Genomic DNA, 13,149 nt, shown 5'->3' with positions numbered 1-13,149 from the left:
TTTGGGATTGCTTGTGGAGATAGCCCCTCAGGAAACAGGTTACGGCCATGGAACAATATTGTAAAAGCTGGAAACTCGAGCTGTTGAAGGTGAAGTTGAACCAACTATAGGAGATCCCCCCCAAGAAGGGGCCATGCCCGACGGACTGAATTTAAATGGGAAATAGAAAGGAAATGCCATCTTAAACTCGTCGAAAAGCTTTGACGTGTTGAGACGTGCCATTCGAATGAACTCCACTGGACCCGGCAATGGGGTTGGGAGTTCAGACTCTAGTTGGGGCTGTGAGCTTTAGGATACCTGCAAGTGCTGATTACCGTAGTGATAGACCCACAAGAATGACTGGTAAGTGTCTAATGGCTATTGGCCCAGAAGTGAGACTGGAATGAGCACATTTGAGTGTGGGAGGCTCAATGACGTGACGCCCATTTTTTTTGTCCGGCTCTACTTTTTACAGTTAAAAGAGGTTTAAACTCATAAAAAGAAACCATAAATATGTAACATATCTCCCCCATTAACACCTTATTTAACCTTTCAAAGACTGTTCTTTTTTGGCCATTTTTGGGGTCTTTGAAGGGTCAAAATGTCATGTGGTGCGACTGTCCAAACTCAAATGTGTTCAAATATATTTTATTTCCTGTTTGGCATGATTTTCAAAGTCTTTTCTTCATCCTGTACAAATTTTCAAAGCATTTATAGTTATAATTCCGTTATAACATTTAAACAAACTTTGTCCAAAAATGTAATTTAACAAAATGTCATGTGGTGCGACCAACAAGAAATTCTAATTTTTGGACTTAAATATTGAAATCCAGTCAAAAACAGGAGGTTCAATCATCCAACAGTCTGACAAGAATCACTGGATACAGCAAACAGGTTTGTTTATTTTTCTTAAATTTCAAAATAAGTGTCACTTTTAGCAGTAGGTATGTAGCTGCCATATTTGGGTGTCATTTGGTGCAACCACCAAAAAACTATTAATATTTAAATATACCAACTATTTTCTGTTTTGATTATAAATGTTATATTTGCCTTGTGTTTGAAGCTAGGTTGTTTTTTTAAGGAAGCAAATTATTTGCCTTTTGATAATGATTGTCCTTTGTTCACTTGGGCATTAAAGTACCCAGGAGTAGAGGTGTGCTGATCAATCAGCCACCGATCGTCCCACTGGTCCGATTTATCTGGCAAAAGGGAGCCATTTTGCCAGATCATATGGTGTCATTTATACCTAAAGCGAAAAATTAACAGTCAATCCACGTGATCAGTTTTGGCGATTGGCAGTGATTGGCCCTCATTGTTCAGAATCGGCAGGAAAAAACTTAATCGGAGCGTCTCTACCCAAGAGTAGCATGATGGTTTTTAAGTTAATTAAAATTTTCCATTTTGAAACCATTACTTATTATATGGTTCTGTTTAAAATAGTTAAACTGAATTATTATATTTTCATTAATGCACTTACATTTGGGACATTGAAAATGTCTTTCCAGTTTTTTAAATAAAATTATGAAATTAAAGCAATCTCCGGTACATTCTGATTTTATGAGGGATATGTTTGAAATGTTTACTACAAAGTTAATTACTGCATTAACTTTTAGGGAAATTAAATTGATGTGTTCTATTTGTGTTATTTTTGTAATGTACTGTAACTCAATGCAATTTTATTTTCATGTATTAAAAGGATTTTGACCCGTTTCCTGGCCTACATTTATTGTATAAATCATTTGGTGCCACCATATTTCATTTGGTGCGACCAATTAAAAATGTACATTTATTGAATTCAAAATAGAATATCTAGTATCTGGAGCATAAATATTAACCACTAATACAGTGTCCTTAAATGACTGGTATTTAAGGACACTGTATTAGTGTCCTTAAATACACATTTTGATAGAATTGATAAGAAAAATAGCGGTCAAATCAATTATAAATGGAATTTCACAGGGTTTTTTTGGGGAAAACTTGTCATAATTGCCAGAAAAATAAAAAGAAATTTGAGAAATGTGTTTCTAAACACCTTAAATAAATGGAAACTTATAAAACAAATGTTTAGTACATCATGGAAAATACCTTATTTTTAGATAAATCACGGTCGCACCAAATGACATTTTTTAGGACCACAGCCAARTCATATTGATAAAAAACCCTTGAAAAGGTCTAATTTGAATGTGAAATTATTTCTGTATGCACAACATTTCAAATATTCTAGTAATTGCAATGGATATAAATATTTGACATTTTTAATTTAGCTTGGTGGAAATCCTTATACGTCATTGACCCGGGACCGGGGTAAGCGAGAGAACTGACTGCGTAACATGAAAGTGGCAGTATGGCCTGGGAAATAATCTGCTGATTTCGGGAGATCTTGAGATAAGAACTGAGAAGCAACCAATGAGACTTAAACAGGACACATCAGAATATGGGACAGATCGGTTGATAGCGGCGAAGCAAGTAGACCAGGAATATCCTGAATTTGAAACAACTAAGAAAAGTCTAAAACTTAAGCTACGAAAAGAATTACTTGTTGATCACCTGCTGAAATAGCGACTGACCATTGCCAAATGCCAGACCATTTAAATCCTCTGGATTGTTCTGTACTGTGCTACCTGAATGAAATATGAAACACCACTATACATTGTGTGTCTGAAAAAAGTTCCTATAAATCGGATGCTAAAAACATGTTTTACATTGAGACTAAACCAGTTTCTATTTAAGATTGGTTTTGATAAGTAGTAAATGGACACAGCAATTTTTTTTTTTTGGAACAGAAAATTGGACAAAGGCCCTCATCAATAAGAATTTAAGGCTGACTAATAATTAGTAGAAGCGCTGGACAGACTCAACCGAACAAAAGAGGAATTATTAGCCGACTTCATGTTACATTGACAAGCCACTCTACTGCACGTATCGCCATCGCAACAAGGCAAAAGTCCACAATTAGGTAAATGATAATTCATGCCTCAAGCCGCTGATATGTGAAGGCCAGCCGAGASGCGAACCCCTGCTCCAGACGAGATTAACTGATTGAATCGGCTGTTTAGGTCATAAAAATTAATTTAAAATATGCTAGTTTTAAAACTTGCCATGTCTTGATTGGAAAGCCTAATTAYAGTTTTCAGATTAATAACTTATTCTGCCCTATTAAACTTTATGTTACCTGTAGATAAAGCAGATTGTTTGCCAAGATCTTTTGAACTGCCCTTTGTGTGGGAAACCATCAGAAATTCCAGCTTTCACACTGATCTGTGAAAGGAAGTGGAGGAAACTCCGGTACCAAATCGATGCAGAAATATCTAAGAGTTTGCCATGTAGATAAAACACGGGGCTTGCAGAACTGCCGGGACACTACAAACTGAAGCCGGCAATGCACCCAGATGTCCGCCCATGCTGCCGGGCCTGGGTAGCATAAGTTATAATATAGCTCAGATGACAAAGAATAGTGCGCTGACTAGCGACAAATAACTAATGTAAAGCAGATGGATAACTGCGGTGATCAAACGACCCGTTAAAGATGGGCTGCACTGCTCGCAGTTGAGTGCACATGCGTCTGCTATTTATACGGAAGATATCCCTCCATGTCTGTCTGGATTCCAACATACGCCTTGCAGCTCTTACGCAACATCTGGTCACCTGCTGAACTAATGTCATAACATTAGGCGCCTCTAAATATGCCTCGGAGAAACAGGTGACGATGTTTTAACCAAGTCAATGTTCGGATAAAATCCTTGGACATTAGAACTCGAATGGCGCATGAATATACAGCCAACGTGTTCGGGAGGGGATAAACTAATGACTCGAATTTTGCGAGACTCGAATGAGACATGAGAATGCTACGTCTTACCCTAGTAGCTTGAAACAGGCGTAATGGGGGAAAACCAGAAAGGTGTTGCTGAGCGGGCTGACAGCGGCCATGCAGAAGAGGGAAACCGTAGGCATTGCTGATCCATAGCGTGGCACTGGTGAAGGAGCTGAGGCGAAGAAAGACTGTGCGGGTTGAAAACAGTGCGGTCACGTGTCCGCTTGCCAGAGGTGGATCATGGAGTAGGTGGCGAGGGAGCGGGAGATGGAGAAATCCCAGTCAGGCGAGAGAAAGGGGGAAGACGCTACTTGAAATCATCAAGGCGGGAGACGCTGCTTGAAAACACAGAGGAATCTCTTGCATCTGAGGAGCGTCCTGGCAATCCAAGACGGGCGTGGAGGGGGAAATCCGGAGAGGTGCTGACTAAGATGGCACGCGGAAGTGAGAGAAGCTTGGCAGGCGGAGGAAGACGGCCTTTTGCTACTTCCATCAGATCATCTCTTTTGATTCTGTCGTCTTTCTTTATGTGGCATCTTTAAACAGGCTGCCACCTCCACGTAGAGCTCCACAGTTAGCTACCTTGTCTCACAGACTGTGCGGGATGTAATGCGTTGTGCGTCACGGGCCAAAGGTCAAAGTTAACAAGGTGACCGGAGGGCTCGTTATGTTTTCGGAGGTGAATCGTGGAGTAAGCGAGACCCCAGGCAGGTGAGAGATAGGCGGGAGAAGCTGTTTGAAATGATCGAGTCTGGGCCAGGAGAAATCGCTTGCATCCGAAGAACGTTTGAGGGGAAAAAATAAAGGACCAACACAGGATGCGAGGTCGAAGGACGGGAAATCACGAAGCTGTGGAGAAGCTGAGACGTGCTGGCTGAGAAGCTGTGGCGTGCAGATGAACGGATTGAACGCAGCTGGGAAGCAGCTGACGGCTTGGGTGTGGATCCTTTTATGCAGAGCCTGATTGCTGATTGAACGCGCCGGTGAGGTCCAGCGCTGAGGTCGGAGATGAGCATGACGTCGATGGGCGAACGAAGGGGGTGGAGTCTTCCAGCCTGAACTTCCGCGAAAGCTCCATTTTAACATCTCTTTGTCTTTAGCCAGTGAGATGTTATATGCTCCAATATCTATAAAGATATCTCATTTTTCAGTTTTTTTTAAGTATAAATTTGAATTGTATCTTAAGATGTATCTGTACAAAAATGTAGTAATCCAGCTCTGTTTGAGTAACATCACATTAAGCGCTTTTCCACTAGATTGCCTCTAACCGGTTTGGTCTAGGTCCACCCTGGCCAGATTCATTTTCCATTAGCAAATCTGGTGCGACTCAGCCCGGTTGTTCTCAGATTTTTGTACCTACTAGCATACTAGCAGGACCGAGCCAGGTACAGCACTGAAACCATTTGATTGACAGCTGACCACATTACTTGACTGGCTTGTGATTTACGTCACTGAAAACTCCAAACAACATTACACTTTAGCTGTGGACCACAAACTGCTTTGAGAGAGCTGCTGAGGACAGAGGAGCAATAAGAGTTTAATTTAATCAGTGCAAGGAACACATGCATAGATTTTGCAATGACTGTGCTTTTACAGAACTTCTAGCAGCTTGTTGCTCTGAACAAAAAGCAATAAAGACCCTCCCCTTCCTCATTTCCTTAGTGTAATGCCCAGCTCACGCTACACAATTTTAGAATTGTCGGCTGATTGTCAGCCCATTTTCAAAACCTGAGAGACACACTAGCCGACAAAAAATCATAAGTATAACTGGTTCTATCGGGTTCAATCGTGCGGGTGTGGTGTCCAGCCACACACGAACCAATTTCTCTCACCGACATTCAGATTGCAGACAGAAAATCCCGTAAAAACCCACTATATCAGTTGTGAATTTAAAGTAAACTTTAAATTCACTGAATGGATTGCCTTATCTTTATAACCTATTTATGTCACGTTAACAATAAACAACTGAAAAATTAGTGGGTTTATCAACTGCGGTAGCAATTTCGCATTTTGTTGCTGGAAAAACAGGAACTACTTTGAGTTTCACTCGCCAAGTCCAATTATTATAAGCAGCTTTGTGTTCGTTTCTTCTAAAGTCGCTTGCAGATGTAATGAGTCGTGGGTTGCAGTTTTTGGGCTTGCAAATAAGCAGACATAAAACACAGAATTTGTCTGACATACAGTTAGTTTTAGTCAGGCTCTCCCTGTCCATTGTTTTACGGATGATCGTCCCGCTGTGTCTTTGTTAATGTCAAGTTAACAAAGACGCTTGAGGTCATAGGTGTAGGAAGTGGCAGGGACAGGGGGACATGATCCCCTAATATTGGAGAGAGTCACATTCGTGTCCCCCAATAATATCACCGCAGTGGCTTAGAATTTTTAAATCTTCCACTTGTGTGCTTTTATTTTGAAGGCACACAACAGCACATTCAGCAGAGCTCTTGCTCCCTCACCCCCGAACGGCTCAGAGTAAAGGCAGGAACAGGCGGCAGCAGCAGACGAAGCCAGAGAAACTCCGTTTGAATGAAGTAAACGATCTGTCAGGAATTTTGCCATGAATATCGCTCATTTATAACATCTTGTTGTCAATTTACTTTCATATATAGAACTAAATCTTTTTGGCTAAGCAGTTTTAATTCTGGAAGTCACATGTCCAAAATGTTACTGCTAACTTTGTTTAAAAATTAGCTACTCTAGTCACAATGTTTTATTTCATCAGAATGAGACTGAAACAGCAGCAAAACAAGCCTTTTTATTATTTAAAGTGAGCAATGGCTACACAATACCTGATCATACTTGACCACTTAACATGTATTTATATTATATTATTTAGATATTTAGGAGAACAGCAGTGCTAGAATGGTGTTGAAGAAAGGTGAAGAAGCTCTGGTGAGATCTTCATTTAATTTATTGAAATATAATTTAACTATTTAAAATTTTTAAATAAACTACCTGCTCCTCTCATTCTATTATGAGGGAAGGCATAGGAGAGCCAGGTGGAGTTTCAGGGTGTGAAGATATAAAAATTACATTAATTACAATAAAACCAGAAAGGAGAAGAGGTGAAGACTGATGTCAGGTTGATTTCAACGTTTCAATATTTTTTTCATTATTTCCATACTATGAGGTTAATGGTTAGGACACAATAAGAAAAGTGCTTGAGAAGAGGTTTAAAAATAAATTAGTGAATTTTTTTTTCCTACACAGTAAATAGAGTTGAGATGTATAATAATGTATCCGTCTGACAATTAAGTTGCTTAAATTCTCATTCTGTGTGATAAAAACACACTTTTTATTTTTAGTTCATATTCTGATATTGTACATTACTGTAGTGTCTGTTGTAAATCCATGAATCCATGCAGGACCATCAGGCTGCAGAGAGTCAGAGGGAGGCAGAGACAGAAACACATATCAGTAGATATTTTAGTTAAATGTTTGTGGCTGAAATTGACAGGGAAAAAAACATTTGGAGACTGAGTGTCCATTTTATTTTTGTTTTGTTTACCAGTTCCAGTGTTTAGTGTTCTTCTGAAAATAAAGTGTATCTATTTTTGGCAGGATATTACATGCATTATGTCATTACCATTACATCAGTTTAAAATGGTCTTCAAACAATATTATCGTTTATTGCAATAATTTTTGAGACAATTAATCGCCCAGCCAAATTTGTTATCGTGACAGGCCTAGTTGCATGTTTAAAAAAATAAAGTACCAGAATGTAAGTATATTTATATGCATAGCAAAATAACCAAACTGCACATCACCCGGTGGGTGCACAAAGAGCCATTGAAAAAATGCCTATTGATTACGCCTGTCGCGATAAACAATAAATCAATTAATCGCACAATAAATTAAACCTATCGACCTCATTTTAATTATCGGCTTTCTCGTCTCTTCCTACCTTTTTTTCTTTGTGTTGATGACACTGAATGAAAAAAGGCTCAACTCCGGTGCTGTCCACTGATCCTTCCTCCAAGGTGAAAAATAAGTATACTTTAGTATACTAAATTTTAACATACTTTAGTATACCTTTATCGATGTATTTACACTGTACTATTTTGGAACAACTAATTTTGTGCTTAGTATACTTTAGTAGTATTTAAATAGTATTAAATTACAACGAATAGTATATTTTAGTATACTATACGTACTTTTTTGGAACAACTTCAAGTGTACTCAGAGTGTACTTTAAGTACACTTTTTAAATATATTTCAGAGCTTTATTATTATATTTTGATATAATTATATTTTGAGTGTAATAATTCTGTCTCAGAATTATATAAAAAATATACATTTCATATACTTAAAATATATTTTAAATATACTATTAATATATTAGTTTTTAATACTATTAAATACTATTAATTTTTATTTTTGATTTCCTGCTATTGATAATAAACTACAATTTTAATTACTCGTGAAAGTCTTTATTCCTACGTACCTATTTTGACATGACATGCATAACTACACTGCAGTACTTACATTGTTTTAGGCTAAAATTACATGGAAAGATTAATTACACACCCTGCCTCTCGCCCGGAACGTTAGCTGGAGATAGGCACCAGCACCCCTCCCAACCCCACTAAGGGACAATGGTGTAAAGAAAATGGATGGATGGATGGATTAATTACACAAGATGCCCAAGGTAATTCAAATATTTAGTTTTATTACCGACATTTTAAAATTGTCCAATTTTACTCACAACTTTATGAACTTTACATTAATTATCAGTTCACACATCAAAAGTGAACACACGAACATGAAAATTTAAGTGTGACAATAAAACATGAAAGTGAGGATCAACGACAGAACATTCCCGTTCACTGCACCTTACGGAATCCTGCAAAAAAGAACAATAGAGCAATTAAACAGAGAAAGCATTTGTATTTAAAGAGAATAAAAAAATAATACTTACAATTTTAAGACGTTGTGGACTCACCATGTATGTGACATCATAAGAACTGATGATTGGGACCGGATGCCTGGGGTGGAAAAACATTTCTGGGTGTCTTCTTTGCCAGTGTGGACTTAAGAACAAACTACCTTAAAATCTTCCCATCCATGATCTGAACACACTGATCCTTGCAGGGTTCACGCTGGACAGGTCACCAGTCCATCACAGGGCCCTGAAAGCCAACAACAAATAAAATGTATGAAAGAGAAATGTTAGATTAACAAGAGGAAAAATTCTGTCCAGTTATCTTTAAATCGTGTTTATTAAGCACTTAGTGTTGGTAACACAGCAGTTTTTGTTGTTGAAAATTTAGCTAGCTCCTCATTGAAAAAACAAACTTACATCATGAAGATGATGTGGAGGTTCATCCTCAGAGCTGGTTGGTGATCTTGTGGAGTCAGAGCTTCTTCTGAGACAGGAAAATCTTTAGGTTTCCTAACACCCGATTTCTCTGGCTTCCTCTTTCATCTTCATTTGCCTAGTTAGACTGCAAACATGTTGAAGAGAAAATCATTGATGAACGGGTTAGAACAACAACCACCTCACAATATCAGAGTCTCTCTGTCTTATGGAGCTTAATTAAAACCAGGTTAGTTTATGAATTAAAGTATAAGTCGCACCAAACAACCTCCATGCAGTTATAACATGAAGCTGAATGATTACTATAGTACTAATCATACAAGTCACAATAAAATGTATAAGTTATTTAAGAAACCAACGTAAGTTATACATCTTTACTGCACTGTTTATAATTAAATGAAGATAATTAATAAGCAAACTTACCACTAGCTAGCAACACTTAGCAGCCTTCGTCCCCCCGGGTTTCTTTTGTGACACACGTTTCATTTCCATCAGTTGTTGTCCCGTTGTGTTGTCGTCCAACTCGGATTAGGACGTCACCAGCTTGAATTTACCAAAATTAGTAACTATTGTCAAGGCCCTCTCTACTTTTAAGGCATTATACGAGTAAAAATGGCAAATTTGAACAGCGTCTGTCATCTTCCCTGAATCAAGTTTTTTCTTCTCTTTGTGGCTTTTTTTAAATAAATTAAAATGTGCAATACCGCCACCATCTGGTATAGTATGAACTGGACCGTTGATTATAAGGTTTTACATCACATATCTGAAAACTGATTGGATACTTTGTTAAAAATTACATCATGATTATAATTTTTTTTATTGTATGCAATTTTAATAGTAAAAGATTACTAAGGCACTTAAAAATTCATACATATTCATTCATATTTTGTTCACTTAAAGTATACTTATATTTAAATATATTAAATATTTCATATTAAAAGTGTATTTTGGTACCATTATGTTTAAGTGTGTTTAAAGTTCTAATTTCGAAATTGGTACAAGTGTATTTTTAGCATACTTCAGATATACTTATAGGTAGTACACTTAATATGTAGTATATTTAAAAGTGTACTTTCACAAATTTAAGTATGTTTGAAGTATACTAAAGTATACTTTTTTTTCACCTGGGCTATTTCCTTAGTGTGATGTCCAGAGTACCCTACAGGAGTTGTCGGCCCATTTTCAAAACCTGAGAGACACATTAGCCGACAGAAATCCTAGGTATAATTGTTCGATCGGGTTCAATCGTGCCGTGTGGTGTCCAGCCACCTGGGCACAAAATAATGGCTGCAAGTCCAGTTCATTAATCAATGCTTTACTAGAATCTACCTGTGATGCATGTGGCTAGAGAGTCAGCGTAAAGTCCTGACTTAATGAAAATCAGTGTAACCTATTTATGCCACGTTAATGAAGAACAGCTGAAAACTTACCGGGTTTATCAACTGCCGTAGCAATTTGGCTCCAACTCCTCTCCTTGTCATTTCTATATTCTTTGCACAAAATGTTGAATAAATATTAATGTTTCAACATATCTCCAATGTTGGCTGGTCTTCGTGTTGCGCCGTTTCAGCTGTTTGGGATTCCCCTCGTTATTTCCCCTCAGAAAGCACGGAGGAGAATCCGCTTTTGATTGGCTACCTGTCACATTCAGCGTTAAGTTCCCAGTCGGGGAAAACCCTGATTTAGATCGGAGCGGCCACAACGATTCCTTTTGACCACTTTCATAAGATTTAACAGCTGGTGTAAAACAATCGGGTCCTGCCAACAGAGTAGAGCTTCCTCTCGGGACAGGGTCATAAAAATCATCTGTCTTCATTCAAAAGAAAATAACACTTCTTTGATCTTAGAAACAGTTTTTTACTGGAACATAGTTAACTAGATTTAAATTAACTTAGCTAAGGACAGTCCCCTAATTTGAATACAGCAGAGAAGGGAAACACGCCCTCCCTTTAAAAGTATAGGACCCGGAACCTTAACTTCAGATCGCTCCGGAGTTACCAGTGGTGCCATCTCCGGGGAACTGTGCGGCGGTGAAATGGTTCCCTGTAGCATTTGTCGTGCTGTGTGGATGTCTGTGGAGTGAGGTAAATATTGAATTGGATGCTGGTTTTTGATTTTATTGAGTTCTGTCAGTTTCATAAGTTGTTTGTCTAATGAATGTTGTTTATGTTTTGGACTTGAAAAAACGTTTTGTCTTGTCTTTATGGTTCAGCTGATACAATGACGACATCAATAAATCCAGGCAGAATATTTTAATTTTTCCTCTTCTGATTAAATTAACACTATCTGGAGGTGATGGCAGAAAATCGCAAGCATTATTAGTCATTCCATTAAATCAGTGTCAAAAGGTCTTGAAAACAATATTATCGTTTATCGCAATAATTTTTTTAGACAATCGTCCAGCAAAATTTGTTATCGTAACAGGCCTACTATTGATAACCTATTCCCCCAGAGAAGAGTGAGCACATGTCAGCAGAATGCGAAATGACCAAGGGAGCTACTGCAGAGACCAGGTCCAGGGTCCAGACTCTTGGCTCAATATATATATCCAGAATGTGAACAAACACTGTTTACTGATAAGAAGAGTTCAGTTAAATAGAGATTGAGACATGCAGTTTGAGCAATATTTTCTCTGACAATATGAAGAAGTAGGTCTTACACTTCACATAGCCACTACACAATCTTTGAAAAACACTACATAAAGCTTCAAATTGATTTAACATGTTTCAGTCAAATCCATGTCACTAGGTCAAAAGTCCTGACTGTGACGTTCATATTGTCTGTCTGCACCAGACAATATGAACTTATATTGTCTGCTAGAGTGGTGAACACTCTGCTAGATTGTCTGGTGCAGACACACAATATGAACTTCAATGTATATAACTGATTGTTAGACATCTAGCATGACTTCAGTAGACTGTTAAAACAGTAAAAAGGAAAACTCCATTTCACTCACCACCAACCTAAACTGCTAAGTTGAAACTAAACATGGCCTGGTCAAGACATTCCTTTTTAAAACAATTCCCATTTCCCACGGGCAAAAGGTCTAAGGTAACAAGGTGACAGGAGGGCTTATTATGTTGTACAAAAAAGAAACAAAAACAAAGAAAGAGTAAACCTTGGTGCGCTGTGGCCGGGAGTTGTGGAGAACCCCCGGCCGACATTAGCGTTCATAAATTGGATCAACCTTGTGCTAAACGCCCGTACTCCCCGGAGCTCGAATATCGAATATCCAACTTGAAACTAACTTCACTGCGGTCCAATACCGCCTCGTTTTGAATTAGAGTTAGCCATGTTCGGTATAGCAGACTCTTTCTTCTTCTGCACTAGTTGGCGCCGGTTAATAATTCCTGTAACGCTGGCACCCAGTGGACAGATTGTACTACAGCAATTTTGCTATTTCTAATCAATCAGATTTATTTATTTCTATAGTACATTTAAGTTACAAGAAAGTTTAAAGTTCTATATATATTTAAAAGCACAAATATACTAAGTAATAGAACATACAGTGAGTCAACAATCGAAGCTTATAGTTTAGGATCAACGCATGCGCAGTTGATCAAAAAATTATGCCCCGCCTCTTCCGTGACAATTCTCACACATTCAAAAAAAAGAGTTTCGCTCTCACATTCAAAAAACGAGTCTCGCTCTCACACATTCAAAAAAAAGAGTCTCGCTCTCACATTCAAAAAAAGAGTCTYGCTCTCACACATACATAAAACGAGTGTGTGAGTGTGTGCGCGCAACTTTAGTCTTGTGTATGTGAGAGAAACATTTGTGTGCGAGTTGTTAGTACAGTGTATGTGTGCGAGAAAGGTAGCATTTATGTAAGTGTGCGAGAAAGATAGCATTCGTGTGCGTGTGCAAGTTAGTAGTGTATGTGTGCGAGAAAGATAGCGTTTGTGTGTGTGCGAGTTAGTACCATGTATGTGTGCGAGAAAGATAGCGTTTGTGTATGTGTGCAAGTTAGTAGTGTATGTGTGCGAGAAAGATAGCGTTTGTGTGTGTGCGAGTTAGTACCATGTATGTGTGCGAGAAAGATAGC

At 38.2% G+C, this 13,149-nt stretch overlaps 1 protein-coding gene across 8 annotated transcripts in view; it reads right to left on the bottom strand.

Annotated features, from left to right (window-relative positions):
- agla (amylo-alpha-1, 6-glucosidase, 4-alpha-glucanotransferase a) overlaps positions 1–13,149 on the bottom strand; it is a 157,962-nt gene that overhangs the window by 139,425 nt on the left and 5,388 nt on the right. The gene's annotated exons all lie outside the window — the stretch shown is intronic.

Source organism: Poecilia reticulata, linkage group LG17, assembly GCF_000633615.1.
Source record: "Poecilia reticulata strain Guanapo linkage group LG17, Guppy_female_1.0+MT, whole genome shotgun sequence".
NCBI classification, from domain to species: domain Eukaryota; kingdom Metazoa; phylum Chordata; class Actinopteri; order Cyprinodontiformes; family Poeciliidae; genus Poecilia; species Poecilia reticulata.
Note: the sequence above shows the minus strand (reverse complement) of the source record. Positions and strands in the feature narration are given on the sequence as shown.